At 44.0% G+C, this 19726-nt stretch overlaps 1 pseudogene; it reads right to left on the bottom strand.

The window, feature by feature from the left end:
• Positions 1 to 19140: 19140 nt before the first annotated feature.
• On the bottom strand, positions 19141 to 19258 carry LOC124607952 (annotated as a pseudogene).
• Between the last annotated feature and the right edge of the window lie 468 nt (positions 19259 to 19726).

The raw sequence follows: 19726 nt of genomic DNA, 5'->3' as shown, positions 1-19726 counted from the left end.
TGAAACTCAAGAGGGAGAGAATTATGGACTGTATCGTCGGTAATCAAACATTTCCAATTGAAAACGATGCAGGAGCATCTTCATTGCCCCTGCAGAATGCGGCTGAGAATTGTCTTGAAGAAGAAAATGCACGACAGTCATGTAATGTTGGCTGCATAGCTTCAGGCGAAATTTCTAACCAGGCCCTCGTACTTGGCGGGAGACACTACCGTTCTTCGTCTCTTTACGTGCTCCCTGTGTACTCAGAACTAAAAAGACCGACGTGACGCGATCGGCGTGCATACTAGAGACACTGCCCAACACACCTGTGCAAAACATCATCTGAGTTTCACTGTGGTCTCCATTTCGCGATCAACCGTTCCTTACTTTCCGAATAACCCTCGTATTATCGGCAGAAGCCTCCAACCAACTCGGGATTTTGACGACCTAACGCACCAATTGGACAGAACTATTCACGATATCTCTCAGGAGGACATGTGACAATACTTTCAATCAATCCCAAGCCAAATAGAGTCCTGTATGAGGGCCAGAGGTGGGCCAATGCATTGTTCACTTGCTCAATTTGTGAAGCTCTCTCTCTCTTGAAAAACCCAATTTTTTTAAAAAAATTATAATTATTTGTTAGTACATATATATCACACTATCGATTTCCGTTCAGTTCCGACAATTTCTTCATGATGCGTCCTTCTTTTTTTCTTTTGTCCTAGAGTGTATTACAAACCGAAGCCACCTGCGCTATTTTCTGTCTGTATGAACTACTGTGGGGATCTCGATATGGTTTCCTCTTCAGTTTGCGGAAATAAGATCACGGTTTAAAAAGTTTACGACTTAGTAAGTGAACATACGATCTTTAAAACAAAGTACACTACTAACTGCACTAGAAATTAGCATAATGCAAACAGCAACAGAGCTCAGTTTTGAACTTGTCATACACTGACACGAAGTCGGAGGATGAACAGTGAAAGTTGTGCCGGATACTGGCGCCCTCTCAGATACAAAGAATCGACTGTGGAGTCTCCGCCGCGCAGGATTAAGCCGAGCGGTCTAAGGCGCTGCAGTTATGGACTGCGCGGCTGGTCCCAGCGGAGGTTCGAGTTCTCACTCGGGCATAATTTAAGTTAAGTAGTGTGTAAGCTTAGGGACTGATAACCTTAACAGTTAAGTTCCATAAGATTTCACACACATTTGAACATTTTTTGTGGACTCTCCTCCGGTCCACTGTACAGTCGTTTTCTCCAGCAACAGTGTTGTTGGCACAGACGCTCCGGTTCACCTGTACAGACACAGCTGACAGGTATATCGGTAAGCTCGCAAGAGAGAGAGAAACAGAGAGAGAGACAGAGAGAGAGAGAGGGGGGGAGAGAGAGAGGAGGGGAGGTGGGCGCCGGAGGGGGGGCAGCCTTCTTGGCGCCGCGCGAGACGCGGTCCTGCGGTCCGCACGTTTTTTTCGTGCTTTGCGCAGCGCCGCGTGTCGCTCTCGCCTTGCGGGAAACAGAAGGGGCCAAACAGAGTGCGATAAGGCGGCGCATTCATTAGCGCAGTTAGCGGCCGCGGTCGGCTTTACGAGCCCGCGCGCCGCCGTTCGTTAGCGACCGCTTTGTGGGGCCGCTACACGCCGGTTCGGCCGCAGACCGTGTAAAGGCTCCCAGCCTGTTCCGCGCTGTGGTTGTGGGGCCACGTACCTTACCCAGATGTTTCCCCAGACAATGTCGTTCTGAAACCGAGGCTGCCTTCGATACCGTGCCGCGGACCGGTTGGTTGGAAGAGAAAAAAATTGTCCTGGTTCGGTTGGTTGGTTGGTTTGTTTGGGGAAGGAGGCCAGGCAGCGAGGTCATCGGTCTCATCGGATTTGGGAAGGACGGGGAAGGAAGTCGGCCGTGCCCTTTCAAAGGAACCATCCCGGCATTTGCCTGGAGCGATTTAGGGAAATCATGGAAAACCTAAATCAGAATGGCCGGACCCAGGTTCGGGCAGGACTCGGGCACTGAGGGGTCCGTACAAACTTAATTATGCATATGCAAGTCCATCTATCCCGGAAATCGACAATTTAGACGATTTTGCCTGTTATCGACATTGGTAACAAGATATCGGTCGCAGGGATTCCAAACCTGGCGACGTTTTAATTTCGGGTTAGAAGTCGGATACAAAATGACAAAAGAAATACATTTTTTGTTTGGTACAACTACATACATCAAAAATTTCAGATTTTTTCCGTTCGCTTGTACGGTGAAACTTTGTTTCTTGCCAAATTTCACGATTCTAGATAAACGGGAAGTACCCTATTTTGATGGCAGTGAGTTTTCAGTTATCCAAATATGTGACTTAGATGTCCGTACCTCTTGACTGAATTGACTTAGAAGCTTAATACTTTTACATCGCCAAGGGACCATAGACCAGAGTATGTGACATAAATTTGAATTCCATACCTCAGACTGTTCCAGAGAAAAAGGGTCTTAACAGACGGACAGAGAGATGGATAAAAAATGACAAATATTTTTTCATGCTACATAATTATAAATTGAGAATTTTCGGAATTTTCCTTTACTTGTATCGTGAAATCTTGCTTCTTGCCAAATTGCATGATTCTAGGCCAACAGGAAGCACCTTGTAGATTTTGGTGAGTGAGTTTGAGATTATCAAAATGTGACATAAATGATTGCATTTGCTTAGAACCTTACTTTTATTACATCACAGAGAGACTGTAGAACTTAGGATGCGACGTAAATTTCAAATTCATACGTCTACCCGTTCCTGAGAAAGGGGTCCTAAGAGACTGAGGGACGGAGAGAACCAGAGATATTAAATGACCAAAAAAATTTTCTTGTGTTTGGGTGATTACAAATTAACAATTTTCGGATTTTTTCCTTTGATGGTTCTCTAAACACTCGTTTCTTGCCAAATTTCGTCGTTCTAGCTTGAAGTCAAGTGCCCTTCAGGTTTTCATGAGTGAGTTTTCGAATATTAAAAGGAGTGACGTTAATGGTGGTGGTGGTGGTTAGTGTTTAACGTCCCGTCGACAACGAGGTCATTAGAGACGGAGCGCAAGCTCGGGTTAGGGAAGGATGGGGAAGGAAATCGGCCGTGCCCTTTCAAAGGAACCATCCCGGCATTTGCCTGAAACGATTTAGGGAAATCACGGAAAACCTAAATCAGGATGGCTGGAGACGGGATTGAACCGTCGTCCTCCCGAATGCAAGTCCAGTGTGCTAACCACTGCGCCACCTCGCTCGGTGCTGACGTTAATGGCCGTACCTTTTCAACGAATAGCTTAATATTTTTACAATGCCAAGTACCAATAGACCTTACTATATGGCATAAATTTGAATTCCATACTTCAGACTGTTCCAGAGAAAAAGGATCTTAACACACGGACAGACAAATGGACAGAGGGATACAAAAGGGTAAAAAAATATTTTTTCAAATTATATACTTACAAATTAAGATTTTTAGAATTTTTCCTTTGCTTGTGCTGTGAAACGTTACTTCCTGTGAAATTTCATGATTCTAGGTCAACGGGAAATACCTTATGGGTTTTATTATCAAAATACGTGATATAACTGGTCGATATCTTTTGTTTGCCTTCACTTAGAAACGCACATTTATTACACCAGAGGGGCACTATCGAGCTTAGTACACTCCGTCATCAGGCCACAAGTGGCCCATCGGGACCATCCGACCGCCGTGTCATCCTCAGCTGAGGATGCGGATAGGAGGGGCATGAGGTCAGCACACCGCTCTCCCGGTCGTTACGAAGGTTTTCTTTGACCGGAGCCGCTACTATTCGGTCGAGTAACTCCTCAATTGGCATCAAGAGGCTGAGTGCACCCCGAAAAATGGCAACAGCGCATGGCAGCCCAAATGGTCACCCATCCAAGTGCCGGCCAAGCCCGACAGCTCTTTAACTTCGGTGATCTGACGGGAACCGCTGTCGCCACTGTGGCAAGGCCGTTGCCCTATAGAGCTTAGTACGTGACATAAATTTCAACTTGTATCCATTCCTGAGAAAAGGGTTCTTAAGAGACTGACGGACGGACTGGAAGACAAACAGATGACAAATGAGAAAAACAGTTTCCTGTGTTTTATAATTACAAACTAACAATTTCCAGGTTTAGTTCCTCTGTGACAATTTGCTTCTTGCCAAATTTCATGGTTCTTGATAAACGACAAGTACCTTACAGGCTTTGATGAGAGACTTTTCGAGTATCAAAGGATGTGACAGAAATGGCCATATCTTTTGATTGGATTGACTTGGAAGCTTAAAATTTTTACACCGCCAAAGTACCATGCACCTTTTATGTGACACAAATTTACTCATTCCTGAGAAAAAGGGTCCTTAACAAAGCAGACAGACAGCGAAGAAAACGATGCTATAACGGTGCCGTTGAGGCAGGGAACCCTAAAAATTATCCGTAGGCGCTGGTATAAAGGACCAAGGAACAAAGCGATTCACGTGCCGAACGTTTGTATTCCCAGTGACATAGTTGAGATAAAAAGTCGCGGTACTACGTATTTCCACTTTGAGCAACTTTAGAGGAACGCGTGGTGTCCACTGACCGCCGTGTCTTCCTCCGCCGTATGGATTATGTGGAGGTGCAGGTGTATCAGCGCTCTGCTCTCCATGCTGTTATCGGCTATGCACACCTTCGAGACGCCTGTCCTTATTCAAGTAGTTCCTGGTTGGAACCACGAAACTGAGTGGACCCAGTTCCTGTCCTAGCACATTGGGTTTCCTGCGTAGCAACCAGACGCACTGATCACTCAGATCTGAAATACATGCTAAGAGCAACACAAAACAACAAAGGACGCACCACGTAGGAATTTTCTCGGTGGGAAAGAAATCGGTATATGTGATGAACATGTGCAAACAAGTGATTACAATTTCAGAAAAATTCGATTATTTATTGCAGAGGAAGAGCTTCACAAATTGAGTAAGTCAGTAATGGCCTACCTCTGGCCCTGATGCAAACAGTTATTCTGCTTGTTATTGACTGATAGGGTTGTTGCATGTCCTCTTGAGGGATGTCTTGTCAAATTTGTCCAACTGCGTTAAATCGTCAAAATCCCGAGCTGCTGGAGCGTCCTGCTTGTAAAGCTTCAAACATTTCCAACAGGGCAGAGATCCAGCGACTTGACTGGCGCCGGCCGGAGTGGCCGAGCGGTTCCAGGTGCTACAGTCTGGAACCGCGCGACTGCTACGGTCGCAGGTTCGAATCCTGCCTCAGGCATGGATGTGTGTGACTTCCTTAGGTTAGATAGGTTTAAGTAGTTCTAAGTTCTAGGGGACTGATGGCCTCAGCAGTTAAGTCCCATAGTGCTCAGAGCCATTTGAACCATTTTGAACTTTGCTGGCAAATAGGATTGGCAACGACAAAGACAAGCAGTTGAAATTCTGGCCGTGTGCGGGCGGGCGTTATCTTGCTGGAATGTGTAAGCACAGGATGACTTGCCATGAAGGGCAACAAAACGGAGCGTAGAATGTCTCCGACGTACAGGTGTGCTGTAAGGGTGGCGCGGACGACAACAAAAGCGTCCATCTATGAAAAGAAATGCCACCCCAGAACATCATTCCTGGTTATCAGTCCGTAGGGCCCACGAAGTCATGTTGGTATCGCACTGCTGTAAGAGTGAGCAGACACGTCTTCGCCAGGAATCGCATCGAGTAGAATTATCTTCACTGACGACGCCCGCTTAGAACTGATCTCGATGACCAGCGAAGCGACGCCCGAGACAACGGTGGGAGACCAACCCGACTGTCGCCTGACATGCAGGAATGATGGATGGTCTGCGGTCGTTTTCTTTTCATAGCAGGACCCCTTATGTTTTCAACCGCGGCACTCTCCCAGCACGGTGTAGGTGGACGATGTTCTACGCCCCGTTTTGTTTCCCTTCATCGCAAGCCATCCTGAGTTTACATTTGGCAGGATTACGACCGCCCGCACACGGTGAGAATTTCTATTGCTTGTCTTCGCGTTTACCAGCGAGGTCGGTGGATCTCTTCCCAACTGAGAACAGGCAGGGCCCTCAAACCATCTCGAGATTTTGACGATGTTCCTATGTGTGTGAAATCTTATGGCACTTAACTGCTCAGATCATCAGTCCCTAAGCTTACACACTACCAAACCTAAATTATCCTAATGACATACACACACACACATGCATGTCCGAGGGAGGACTCGAACCTCCGCCGGGACCAGCCGCACAGTCCATGACTGCCGCTCGGCTAATCCCACACGGCTCGATATTTTGTCGATCTAACACGCGAATTGGACAGAATTTGGCACTATATCCCTCAGGACGACATCCAACAACTCTATTGATGAATGCCATGCCGAATAACCGCTGGCTTGAGTGCCAGAGGTGGACCAGCGAGTTGTCCACTTGGTCCACCTGTGAAGCTCTTTCTCTACAATAAATTACCTCATTTTTCTGAAATGGTAATCATTTGTTTGTCTGTACATGCCCACCACATCATGCATTTTTATGAGTCATATCTCCTGAACTATTTGTCGTACAATGACACATTTGTGTAGGTACATTCAGTGGCATACCGCATGTCTGCCAAATACGTTGCGAATAGAGTAAGCAGCAAAGAAGAAATACATTTAAACGTCACGCACAATGAGGCAATTTTTCGAGCATCTCAATGATTATGATGTCATTTCTCCCACAGCGGTTGTTGCCCGAAAGTAAAGGATGTGTGCACCAAGTTAGAGTGAAATCGGTCTATAGTTTTAGAAAGAGTGTGGAAGATACATACATATATACATTTTCGTAATATGTATGACGAAATTTAATCCTTTTACCGTGTTGAACTGTTAGCTTCCCAATGGGACGTCGTGTCCAAATGGTGCTGGAGTTCGCCAGTTATGGGTTCTGTTTGCCTATCTCACTTACGACTTCAACATCGAACGCTACACGAGCGACTGCAATGCTCGTTATGCATTAATTTAACGAAATTTATCGAAACCTCCGAAGCATGGAAACCTGTTTCGCAACGGAAATACCGTCACAATGAGACAACAAATTAGATACGGAAGTAACTAACTACATTTATTATTTATCGGTCGCCTACTTAGGATTAGTCGTGGGTCGATCTGGTTGAACTGAACAGTATCACTTTATTGTGAACAAAGTTCTCATGAACCAAAAAATGAACTAATAAACAGTTTCTGTCACGTGAATAATCAGTTCTTTGAGCATTATCGGCAAACAGTGGCACACTAGAAGTATATTTGTACCTTACTGTACCCCTAACACACTGAAGTGTGGTTCAAGTCTAATTGGAAGAATGCGTGGAAAGCAGTCGAGTGCAAGATTCGCGAAATAAGACAAGTGATCGAGCAACCTAAGTTGCGCTGCAGATCCTTAAAATTGTGAGCTGCTCAGCTAACGGACAGTGCTAATTGCGAACGTTACATAGAACTCAACGAACATGCATCCCAACGCAGTCGTCAGCACCGAATGCAAAATGGCTGAGATGGCGGCCGAGCTGTCATCGACGTGAGGACGGGTCCAGACGGTCTCTCCACGGCAAGTCCCGAAATGAAATCGTTGTCTCCTCTTAACTCTTTAACTTTGGAAAAATCCAATGTGGAGGGGATGATCTCCAGGCAATGCCGCAGATACTAGCTTTCTTCTCCATAACAATTGGGAACCATACACAGATTTACCATTCTTGGCTCACTGAATGCATTTTCTGCATGTACATGTACATGGTTACTCTGCAATTCACACTTAAGTGCCTGTCAGTGGGTTCATCGAACCATTTTCATACTACTTTTCTACCATTCCACTCTCGAATGGTGCGTGGGAAAAAAGGAACACCTGAATCTTTCTGTTCGAGCTCTGATTTCTCTTATTTTGTTATGATGGTCACTTCTCCCTACGTGGGTGTCAACAAAAATTTTCGCATTCTGAAGAGAAAGTTGGTGATTGAAATTTCGTAATTAGATCTCGTCGCAAAGAAAACCGCCTTTGTTTCAGTGACTGCCACCCCCAACTCGCGTATCATATCAGTGACACTCTCACCCCTATTGCGCGATAACACGAAACGGGCTGTCCTTTGCGCTTTTGATGTCCTCCGTCAATCCTGCCTGGTAACGATCCCACACCGCGCAGCAATATTCTAGCAGAGGACGGACAGGTGTAATGTAGGCTGTCTCTTTAGTGGGTTTGTCGCATCTTCTAAGTGTTCTACCAACAAAGCACAGTCTTTGTTTCGCCTTCCCCACAATATTATCTATGTGGTCTTTCCAATTTATGTTGCTCGTAATTGTAATTCTTAGTACTTAGTCGAATTGACTGCCCTTAGATTTGTGCGATTTATCGGATTTCTTTTAGTACTTATGTGGATGACCTCGCACTTTTCTTTGTTTAGTGCCACATGCCACTTTTCGCACCAAACAGAAATTCTCTGTAGATCATTTTGTAATTGGAATTGATGGTTTTTCTAGACGCTCAATTACAGAGTCATCTGCAAACAATCTAAGGGGGCTGCTCAGATTATCACCTAGATCATTTATGTAAATCAGGAACATCAGAGGGCCTATGACACTACCTTGAGGAACGCCAGATATCACTTCTGTTCTACCCGATGATTTACCGTCTATCGCTACGAACTGTGACCTCTCTGAAAGAAAATCACGAATCCAGTCACACAACTGAGATGATACTCCCTATGCACGCAATTTCATTAATAGTCGCTTGTGAGGAACGGTATCAAAAGCCTTCTTAGTATGCAAAAGGTTGTTATTGACTCCTAGCCAGGTTTCACTCATTGGTCGAGTCTTTCATGCCAAAGCACGGTGCCAGACAAGATTCACATGAATGGATAACCCGATTTTGGAGAGAAGGCACGAGTTTTCTCATGGTAAGCCAGCAGCAACATATCGTTCTCTTCTGCGTTCTCTGTACAGCAAGCTGGATTCGCCACACGTGGCAATTCTCTCGGAGCTAGTCGGCAGCTCCTTTCAAGGGAGAAAACCCATGGAGGTAAAAATAAGAGGAGTTGTCATGACATCACAAACTTGAAGCCGACCCAAGTGAAGATCCGCCATGTTAACTACCCCAAAACATTCGCTTCTGGTAGTTTGATTCCGTGTAGTCGTGAAGTGTTTTGATAAAAAAAAAACCGACTTGCGTCGCTTACGGGTGTACTAATCGTTCTGATTGTAGTCTAAAGTTTAAACAAATCACATTTCACTCGTAAGTGGACTTATTTAAGCGCTATTTTCTTATGTATACTTGAAATTCCGATGCACTGTAAAGTTTTACAGTATGCTTTTATTTCTGTGATTTGACTTCAGATTTCCTATCAATCCAAGTAACTCGAAAGTCCTGGCAAAAAATATCCTGGAAATGGAGACTAATGTTTTAAAATGCAATAATTTAATATAAAAGTAATGTAACTACATGTAGTTTACTAAATCTTCAGTAAAATGTGTGGAACACCTGTTACAGTGGTTAAATTATAAGTACTTAAAGGGTTACACATTTGTTAAAGCAAAGTTCCCTGTCTAAGTCCAGCCTATGTGGATCATTACATTGATCGCTGAGTGGTCGTGTTACCCTGTAACTTGCTGTTATTTGCCGCACTGAATATCACTTGGTAGGTACAATTTAAAAACAAAGCAGGTGTGTAAACTACAATGGGCCTGACAATCTAAAATTCAGTTCTTTTCCTTCGCAATTTAATGAATCTTTTACTTTGTTGAGATGACAGCTGGCTTGCTTATATCATCCCAGCATACATGTATGGGACACCAAAGGAAATAAGGTAAGTTTCTTGCAAACTTGAACATTTAAAATTTTCATTTGACTTGAAAATGCAACGAATACAAATCGATGCCTATAAACTATCAATCACTGCTGTTGGAGTTCTGGCTTTATCAATTATCGACACAAACGCAATGAAAGTGAATAGAAATGGATTACGAAAGCGCGCTTTTCATAGCACATACTTCTCTTCTCGGTTATTGGAAGTGTATAAACAAAAAGGAATTACAGTACTGAGGCCAGCAGCGTCATATTTTCGTGTCATATTACTGTATCGAATACGCATTTAAGGCCAGAAAAACGTTTGAAGTTGCGTTCCTTATGCTGTGTCGTTCACTAAAACAGTATAACATTTACTATATAAAACAAATATCGCGCGCACACGACAGAAATAACGAACAAGAAGGAATTGTAAGCACTCGTCTGCTAATGTTTTGGGGGATCTAAGATGGCGGTAGGCCCCGCCCACTGGCTGCGAAACAGCGTACAGCGTAAGTCTGTAGCGGCGTCTACCCTTATTCTACCTCCATGAGAAAACCGCATTCGTAACGGAAATGGACGGCCAGGGTCATGCTACAGGCGCGTCTGCAAAAAGAGTCCGGCCCGCTTCTACCAGAGGCTTCGTGACAGACCTGTGGTTACGTCGGAACCGCTACGCGGCAACTGAGCCCGCTCGCTGTACAGGAAGGCAAACTGAAACGTTCCTCCATAGGCAGTCAGCCTTGTGCTTTCCTAAACACGCTATCAGAAATGAGCAAGAAAACAAGATAAACACTGTAAGACGTGTGTATTTCTATTATCTATTGTCAAATGAACCATGAACCATGAACCATGAACCCATGAACCATGGACCTTGCCGTTGGTGGGGAGGCTTGCGTGCCTCAGCGATACAGATGGACGTACTGTAGGTGCAACCACAACGGAGGGGTATCTGTTGAGAGGCCAGACAAACATGTGGTTCCTGAAGAGGGGCAGCAGCCTTTTCAGTAGTTGCAGGGGCAACAGTCTGGATGATTGACTGATCTGGCCTTGTAACATTAACCAAAACGGCCTTGCTGTGCTGGTACTTCGAACGGCTGAAAGCAAGGGGAAACTACAGCCGTAATTTTTCCCGAGGACATGCAGCTTTACTGTATGATTAAATGATGATGCCGTCCTCTTGGGTAAAATATTCCGGAGGTAAAATAGTCCCCCATTCGGATCTCCGGGCGGGGACTACTCAAGAGGACGTCGTTATCAGGAGAAAGAAAACTGGTGTTCTACGGATCGGAGTGTGGAATGTCAGATCCCTTAATCGGGCAGGTAGGTTAGAAAATTTAAAAAGGGAAATGGATAGGTTAAAGTTAGATGTAGTGGGAATTAGTGAAGTTCGGTGGCAGGAGGAACAAGACTTTTGGTCAGGTGATTACAGGGTTATAAATACAAAATCAAATAGGGGTAATGCAGGAGTAGGTTTAATAATGAATAAAAAAATAGGAGTGCGGGTTAGCTACTACAAACAGCATAGTGAACGCATTATTGTGGCCAAGATAGACACAAAACTCATGCCTACTACACTGGTACAAGTTTATATGCCAACTAGCTCTGCAGATGACGAAGAAATTGATGAAATGTATGATGAAATAAAAGAAATTATTCAGGTAGTGAAGGGAGATGAAAATTTAATAGTCATGGGTGACTGGAATTCGTCAGTAGGAAAAGGGAGAGAAGGAAACATAGTAGGTGAATATGGATTGGGGGGGAGAAATGAAAGAGGAAGCCGCCTGGTAGAATTTTGCACAGAGCATAACTTAATCATAGCTAACACTTGGTTCAAGAATCATAAAAGAAGGTTGTATACATGGAAGAATCCTGGAGATACTGAAAGGTATCAGATAGATTATATAATGGTGAGACAGAGATTTAGGAACCAGGTTTTAAATTGTAAGACATTTCCAGGGGCAGATGTGGATTCTGACCACAGTCTGTTGGTTATGAACTGCAGATTGAAACTGAAGAAACTGCAAAAAGGTGGGAATCTAAGGAGATGGGACCTGGATAAACTGAAAGAACCAGAGGTTGTAGAGAGTTTCAGGGAGAGCATAAGGGAACAATTGACAGGAATGGGGGAAAGAAATACGGTAGAAGAAGAATGGGTAGCTCTGAGAGATGAAGTAGTGAAGGCAGCAGACGATCAAGTAGGTAAAAGGGCGAGGGCTAATAGAAATCCTTGGATAACAGAAGAAATATTGAATTTAATTGATGAAAGGAGAAAATATAAAAATGCAGTAAATGAACCAGGCAAAAAGGAATACAAACTTCTCAAAAATGAGATCGACAGGAAGTGCAAAATGGCTAAGCAGGGATGGCTAGAGGACAAATGTAAGGATGTAGAGGCTTGTCTCACTAGGGGTAAGATAGATACTGCCTACAGAAAAATTAAAGAGACCTTTGGAGAGAAGAGAACCACTTGTATGAATATCAAGAGCTCAGATGGCAACCCAGTTCAAAGCAAAGAAGGGAAGGCAGAAAGGTGGAAGGAGTATATAGAGGTTTTATACAAGGGCGATGTACTTGAGGACAATATTATGGAAATGGAAGAGGATATAGATGAAGACGAAATGGGAGATAAGATACTGCGTGAAGAGTTTGACAGAGCACTGAATGACCTGAGTCGAAACAAGGCCCCGGGAGTAGACAACATTCCATTAGAACTACTGATGGCCTTGGGAGAGCCAGTCATGACAAAACTGTACCATCTGGTGAGCAAGATGTATGAGACAGGTGAAATACCCTCAGACTTCAAGAAGAATATAATAATTCCAATCCCAAAGAAAGCAGGTGTTGACAGATATGAAAATTACCTAACTATCAGTTTAATAAGTCACAGCTGCAAAATACTAACGCGAATTCTTTAGAGACGAATGGAAAAACTGGTAGAAGCGGACCTAGGGGAAGATCAGTTTGGATTCCGTAGAAATGTTGGAACACGTGAGGCAATACTAACCTTACGACTTATCTTAGAAGAAAGATTAAGAAAAGGCAAACCTACGTTTCTAGCATTTGTAGACTTAGAGAAAGCTTTTGACAATGTTGACTGGAATACTCTCTTTCAAATTCTGAAGGTGGCAGGTATAAAATACAGGGAGCGAAAGGCTATTTACAATTTGTACAGAAATCAGATGGCGGTTATAAGAGTCGAGGGGCATGAAAGGGAAGCAGTGGTTGGGAAAGGAGTGAGACAGGGTTGTAGCCTCTCCCCGATGTTATTCAATCTGTATATTGAGCAAGCAGTAAAGGAAACAAAAGAAAAGTTCGGAGTAGGTATTAAAATTCATGGAGAAGAAGTAAAAACTTTGAGGTTCGCCGATGACATTGTAATTCTGTCAGAGACAGCAAAGGACTTGGAAGAGCAGTTGAACGGAATGGACAGTGTCTTGAAAGGAGGATATAAGATGAACATCAACAAAAGCAAAACGAGGATAATGGAATGTAGTCAAATTAAATCGGGTGATGCTGAGGGAATTAGATTAGGAAATGAGACACTTAAAGTAGTAAAGGAGTTTTGCTATTTAGGGAGTAAAATAACTGATGATGGTCGAAGTAGAGAGGATATAAAATGTAGACTGGCAATGGCAAGGAAATCATTTCTGAAGAAGAGAGATTTGTTAACATCGCGTATAGATTTAAGTGTCAGGAAGTCGTTTCTGAAAGTATTTGTATGGAGTGTAGCCATGTATGGAAGTGAAACATGGACAATAACTAGTTTGGACAAGAAGAGAATAGAAGCTTTCGAAATGTGGTGCTACAGAAGAATGCTGAAGATAAGGTGGGTAGATCACGTAACTAATGAGGAGGTATTGAATAGGATTGGGGAGAAGAGAAGTTTGTGGCACAACTTGACTAGAAGAAGGGATCGGTTGGTAGGACATGTTTTGAGGCATCAAGGGATCACAAATTTAGCATTGGAGGGCAGCATGGAGGGTAAAAATCGTAGAGGGAGACCAAGAGATGAATACACTAAGCAGATACAGAAGGATGTAGGTTGCAGTAGGTACTGGGAGATGAAGACGCTTGCACAGAATAGAGTAGCATGGAGAGCTGCATCAAACCAGTCTCAGGACTGAAGACCACAACAACAACAACATTGTCAAATCACAATCTATGAAAGATATTTATATTTTATTAATAGTATTAAGTAGGAATAATTAATACAGAACGAGATTTTCACTCTGCAGCGGAGTGTGCGCTGTTATGAAACTTCCTGGCAGATTAAAACTGTGTGCTCGACCGAGACTCGAACTCGGGACCTTTGTCTTTCACGGGCAATTGCTCTACCAACTGAGCTACCCAAGCACGACTCACGCCCGTTCCTCACAGCTTTACTTCTGCCAGTATCTCGTCTCCTACCTTCTAAACTTTACAGAAGCTCTCCTGCGAAACTTGCAGAACTAGCACTCCTGAAAGAAAGGATATTGAGGAGACATGGCTTAGCCACAGCCTGGGGGATGTCTCCAGAATGAGATTTTCACTCTGTAGTGGAGCGTGCGCTGATATGAAACTTCCTGGCGGATTAAAACTGTGTGCCGGACCGAGACTCGAACTCGGGACCTTTGCCTTTCGCAGAAGTAAAGCTGTGAGGACGGGGCGTGAGTCGTGCTTGGCTAGCTCAGGTGGTAGAGCACTTGCCCGCGAAAGGCAAAGGCCCCGAGTTCGAGTCTCGGTCCGGCACACAGTTTTAATCTGCTAGGAAGTTTCAGGAATAATTAGTATTTGTCATGTTGGAAATAATTGTGGTAGCAGAGAATATCTGCACCAAAGTATTGTTGATATAATTTTAAAAAGGGCGGGAGAAACCGGATACATTTTAAGAAAAGAGCGGGAAAGACCGCGCATTGATACATTTTGTAGCGGTAGCAGGGAATGTCTGCATCAGAAAGCATTGTTGGCAGGAGAGACCGCACTTTAGCTTTCGTAGGAAGTCAGTAGTAAGCGAGAAGTGAAGCGAGTCGGTAGCAGGTCTGAAGCGAGAGGTTGAGAGAAGCGGTGTGCCTGCCAGCCACTAGCTACAATTTACAAGAGATTATAAACGGATGAACAGAGACATCAGCTAACTATTATCATAAGAGGAACTAATATTATTGAGTTATTTTCTTTGGGAAACTCAAGACTACTGAAGGTATGTTAGCGCATTGCTAGTTGTAAGATTATTGTAAAAAATAAGTCCCATTTGAACGTTTGTAAAATCATTTCATTCATAATTTAATTAACTTTTGCAAGGAATATTGCATTTCTAATTATAATCCATCCCAAAAACCATCAACGTAAAACTTTGCAAAATTTTATTGTTGTCAAGAAAAAGTTTAACTATGAATTACGTAACTCCAGTGAAATTAATTAAAGAATAACGTCAGCTTTGCTATTAAAGAATAACGTCAGCTTTGGTAATAAATACAGCCACTTATTATGACAGTCCACCAGCAGCTAATAGAGTATAGTAAAACAGGGTAAGTATATTCATGTCGCAGTTCGATGTAGCAGTCAGATGGCGATCCAGTAACAGTAAAAAATGGTAAGGAACAGTTTTGGGTTATTGCAGATAACGACTGAGGGCCACACGACGACGACACGTTCTATGTTTCGTCGAAATAATCAGAAAATCACTTTTAATAAGCAGCAATTAAATTTGTATGCGAAGATAGAGAAAGAGAATAAATTTCAAAGCGAAGAGTTCATTTGTTATTATTAAGCAAGAGATAGAAATCCTAGGGAAAGGTTTCGTAGTTTATTGTAAAAGGGAAGGTTATCATTAACAAGAGAGGCGTAGAGGAGACGGGAAGGTTTCAACATCGCAAAGCCGCATGTGACTGCTGTGTCACATCGGATAATGCCCGGCCATACGGCAATGATAACACGTGTCGCAGGCACATTGCAGCAATTCTGTCGGCAAGCTGTTGCGGCCACATATTGTCGAAAAATATGGCCCACGTGAAGACACATTTAATCCGGGTAGCAGCTGTTTTGTACCCTGACAAATCTGTAACAATGCTGGGCCCCCTTATTAGGCAGCGTACTGAAAGAGTTCACCAGGACGCGTGGAGACGCAAGAGCAAAGTCAAGGTGAGCACGGCAGGCGGCAGCGGGAGTTTATTAGTTAAGAGGAAGCGGCGGCGGCGGCGGCGGCAGCGGCTGTTGACCCTCGTCTGTTTGTAAACAATTGGCTGTGGCGCTGGCAGAGCGGCGAGCTGGCAGCGGCGGCAGGTAGGCGGGCCGGACCCGGGCCGTGCGTGCTGTGGGCGCGCAGGAATGTGGCCGCCAAGGCCAGAGCGGCGTCTGCGTCCGCGAGAGACAGGGGCGGCAGCCAGTCCACATCTGGCTGCACTGTGCACGACACAGTCCATCGTCTGTACTGGAGTTGGAAAATTAAGAAACGGAGGAGTACTTCGTAAACAGAATGTGCGAACGGTTATGGAACGAGGGAAAACTTAAAGCCGTCCTCTCACGGGGTGTGAAAACGCGCGTGGACGAGGAGCTGGTGACGTCACAGCGTGGAATACCGTGCTTGTGTCGTAAAGCCGTCGGCACACGGACCGCGCTGTCGAACGTTGAGCGTTGAGCGTACCGAGTTTCTGACGTCATAGCGTGGAATAGCACGTTCGGGGGTCTTTCCGAACGTGCAGAGCAATATCTGGCATGTCAGATATCCTGAGCGTGCGTCTGAGCGATGACCAATGAGATGGCACAACGCCACCTACGTCACAAGCGCGCCGTCTCCCTTCAGTACAGAGTTGTGAGGCGCCATATTGGTATTAAGTTCAAGCCTATATGTATATATGTCGTTCCTGAGCACCAGCAAATTGAGAATCACTGGAGAACCCGTTGTTAACTGCGTGATTCGTTCCAATAAAATTATGAGAAACATCATATTCGTGGCAAAAGAATTATTGTAACTTCCGTATAATGAGATGTCATTTGAAGGTAGCGACACACTGAGCATCCACCAAAAACACAGATAGGTGGGATTTATTATAATTAAATTTCAGTTAGTAACATAGCTACGATTAAAGCGTTTATGAAGTGACAACATTAACAATTAATGAATTGTTGTTACTGTACCGAGCCGGCACGGTAGCTCAGCGTATTCGGTCAGAGGGTTACGTGCCCTCTGTAATAAAAAAAGCTGAGTCAATCGATCAACAACGAACATAAATGAATGTCTTACGACGTCCGCCCCGAGCAGATGCAACGAACAAAAGCGAACAAAATGAGATAAAAAAAAAATAGCGTAGTGAGCAGCGGTGATGATTTTCGACCAGGTGTGTGATGTGATGATGGTTCGCGTCCCGACAAGTCTAACTATTTTTTTCCTGACATTCGCATAAATAATAGGCTCTGATGCTTTATTATTAGTTTAATGTAAGTATGTACTACAATATTTTATGTTATGTAAATATAAGTTCACATTTTTTTTTTTTTTTTTTTTTTTTTTTTTTTTTTTTTTTTGAGTAGTGAGTTTGTTCGATTGGCTTAATCTACAGGACAGCTTACGCTACTTGTATAAAGATATTTTGTTCCTTTTTCTTTCGAGTTTCGTAATTTACATGTTGTAAAGATTCTACTACTGGGTGGAAACAGTGATCAAATAATAATGACCTTAGGGTTTTACTGGAATGAAGGAAAGATAAAATAGTGTTTATCTTATGCGGACAACTATTGCAAATTTGTGTCGTACTGAAACTTCCTGGCAGATTAAAACTGTGTGCCCGACCGAGACTCCAACTCGGGACCTTTGCCTTTCGCGGGCAAGTGCTCTACCATCTGAGCTACCGAAGCACGACTCACGCCCGGTACTCACAGCTTTACTTCTGCCAGTATCTCGTCTCCTACCTACCAAACTTGACAGTTTTAATCTGCCAGGAAGTTTCATATCAGCGCACACTCCGCTGCAGAGTGAAAATCTCATTCTTGTGTCGTACTGTTTGTAATGGATCTTTTATAAGCCTTACATATAGAACAATGTGACTAGGATATGAACAATGGAGGAAATGTGCGTTTTAATAAAGCTAACGTGGCAATTTTACGCCCGACTATTAAGTAAACAGTGTGATTTACGATCTAGAAACATCCCACAACTGCCGCTGGAGTGCGTTGCGATCGCGTATACCACGCTGGGGCTCACGTACCGTATGCACAAGTCGCATCGTTCCTGAGCGTTCAACAGCACGTTGAACTTGGCACGCTCAACGTTGACGTGCGACAGCACAGTCCTTGTGCCGACGGCTTTAGCAAAACATCTGGCATAGAACTCGAGAAAATTCTGTTCTTATGTAAAATCGCTAAGCAAGTCTGGAAGATTCCATCTAGTCACTCTTTAGTCACTCTGGTGTGGCAGTTGAAGTAAAGAAAACGAAACCGGAAGTTCTAAATTTCGCTTTTAAGAAATCATTTACGCAGGAGAATCGTACACACATGTAGTAGTTTGACCGTCGAACAGATTTCCGTATGGAGGACAGAGTGATAAGCAGCCCTGGCGTAGAGAGACAACTGTAAGAGTTGAAAACAAGTCCACAGGTTTGGATGGAATCCCAATTCGAAAAAATACAATTACAAAGAATATTCTACGGCATTGGCCACTCACTTAGCTTGTATTTATAGGGAATCTTTTACCCAGCGCAAAGTACCGAGCGACCAGATAAAAGCGCAGGTGACTCCTGGATATAAGACAGACCCGCAAAATTACGGACCAATATCTTGAACAACGGTTTACTGCAGAATCCTTGAACGAATTCTCAGTTCGGATATAATAAATTTCCTTGACAGGAAAAAGCATCTGTCCACAAATCGGCACGGTTTCTTCTCTTACATAAGATCCTACGAAGTGTGGATGAAAGGCAACTGACGGATTCCGTATTCCTAGATTTCCGTAGCACGTTCGACATAGTGCCACACTGCCGATTGTCGATGAAGATACAAGCATACGGAATAGGTTCTCAGGTATGTCACTGACTCGAAGACTTCTTAACTAACAGAAGCCAATATGTTGTTGTCGACGGTTGTACATTAAGAGATATTTGCTAGTTTTTGCATCAGACTGATATATTGTCAAATACGGTGATAACTGGTGCAATTCTCTGAAGTTTGGGTGGTAGGAGATACTTGCGGAAGAAAACTAAACTAAACTCCGTCCGAACAAGCCATGGAGGCCCAACGGCACCGACCGGCCGCCGTGTCATCCTCAGCCCACAGGCGTCACTGGATGGGGATACGGAGGGGCATGTGGTCAGCACACCGCTCTCCCGGCCGTATGTCAGTTTTCGAGACCGGAGCCGCTACTTCTCAACCAAGTAGCTCCTGAGTTTGCCTCAGAAGGGCTGAGTGCACCCCGCTTGCCAACAGCGCTCGGCAGACCGGATAGTCACCCATCCAAGTGCTAGCCCAGCCCGACAGCGCTTAACTTCGGTGATCTGATGGGAACCGGTGTTACCACTGCGGCAAGGCGGTTGGCTTCTTCTGGAAGAGAAGCTTTACCAATGATCTTGGCCCCGCGCCGCAGTATCGTAGCTCACCGCTAGAGAAGCAACGATCTCCCTTTGCTAAAAGCCACTCGGTGGCTGTCTCTAACTAACCGTTCCTAGAGTTAAATGCTGTTATGTAAGGAATAAAACAAAATACAAGCTGAGAATAGTCTTCTATTGTGGGTAAAGTGGCTAATAATTTAACGGATACATTGCCAGCGAGGATCGTATTTTATCAATACAGCTGCAACTCACTAGTGCAATACACATATTCTAGTCGATTTTTCTTGCTCTTATCACACGAAAGAGTAAATGAAATATGTGCATTTGATAATGGTGATTTCTTCCTACTTAAGCACTGTGACCCATTTGCCAATAAGAGAGATAACTATGTTTTCATTCCGCTTGAGAGGGAAGAGTTATGATGTTTACGTCCTCCAGCCACGTATCTCGTGGCC

This window comes from Schistocerca americana, chromosome 3, assembly GCF_021461395.2.
Source record: "Schistocerca americana isolate TAMUIC-IGC-003095 chromosome 3, iqSchAmer2.1, whole genome shotgun sequence".
In the NCBI taxonomy this organism is placed as follows: Eukaryota; Metazoa; Arthropoda; class Insecta; order Orthoptera; family Acrididae; genus Schistocerca; species Schistocerca americana.
This window is presented reverse-complemented; position numbering and strand designations above follow the sequence as displayed.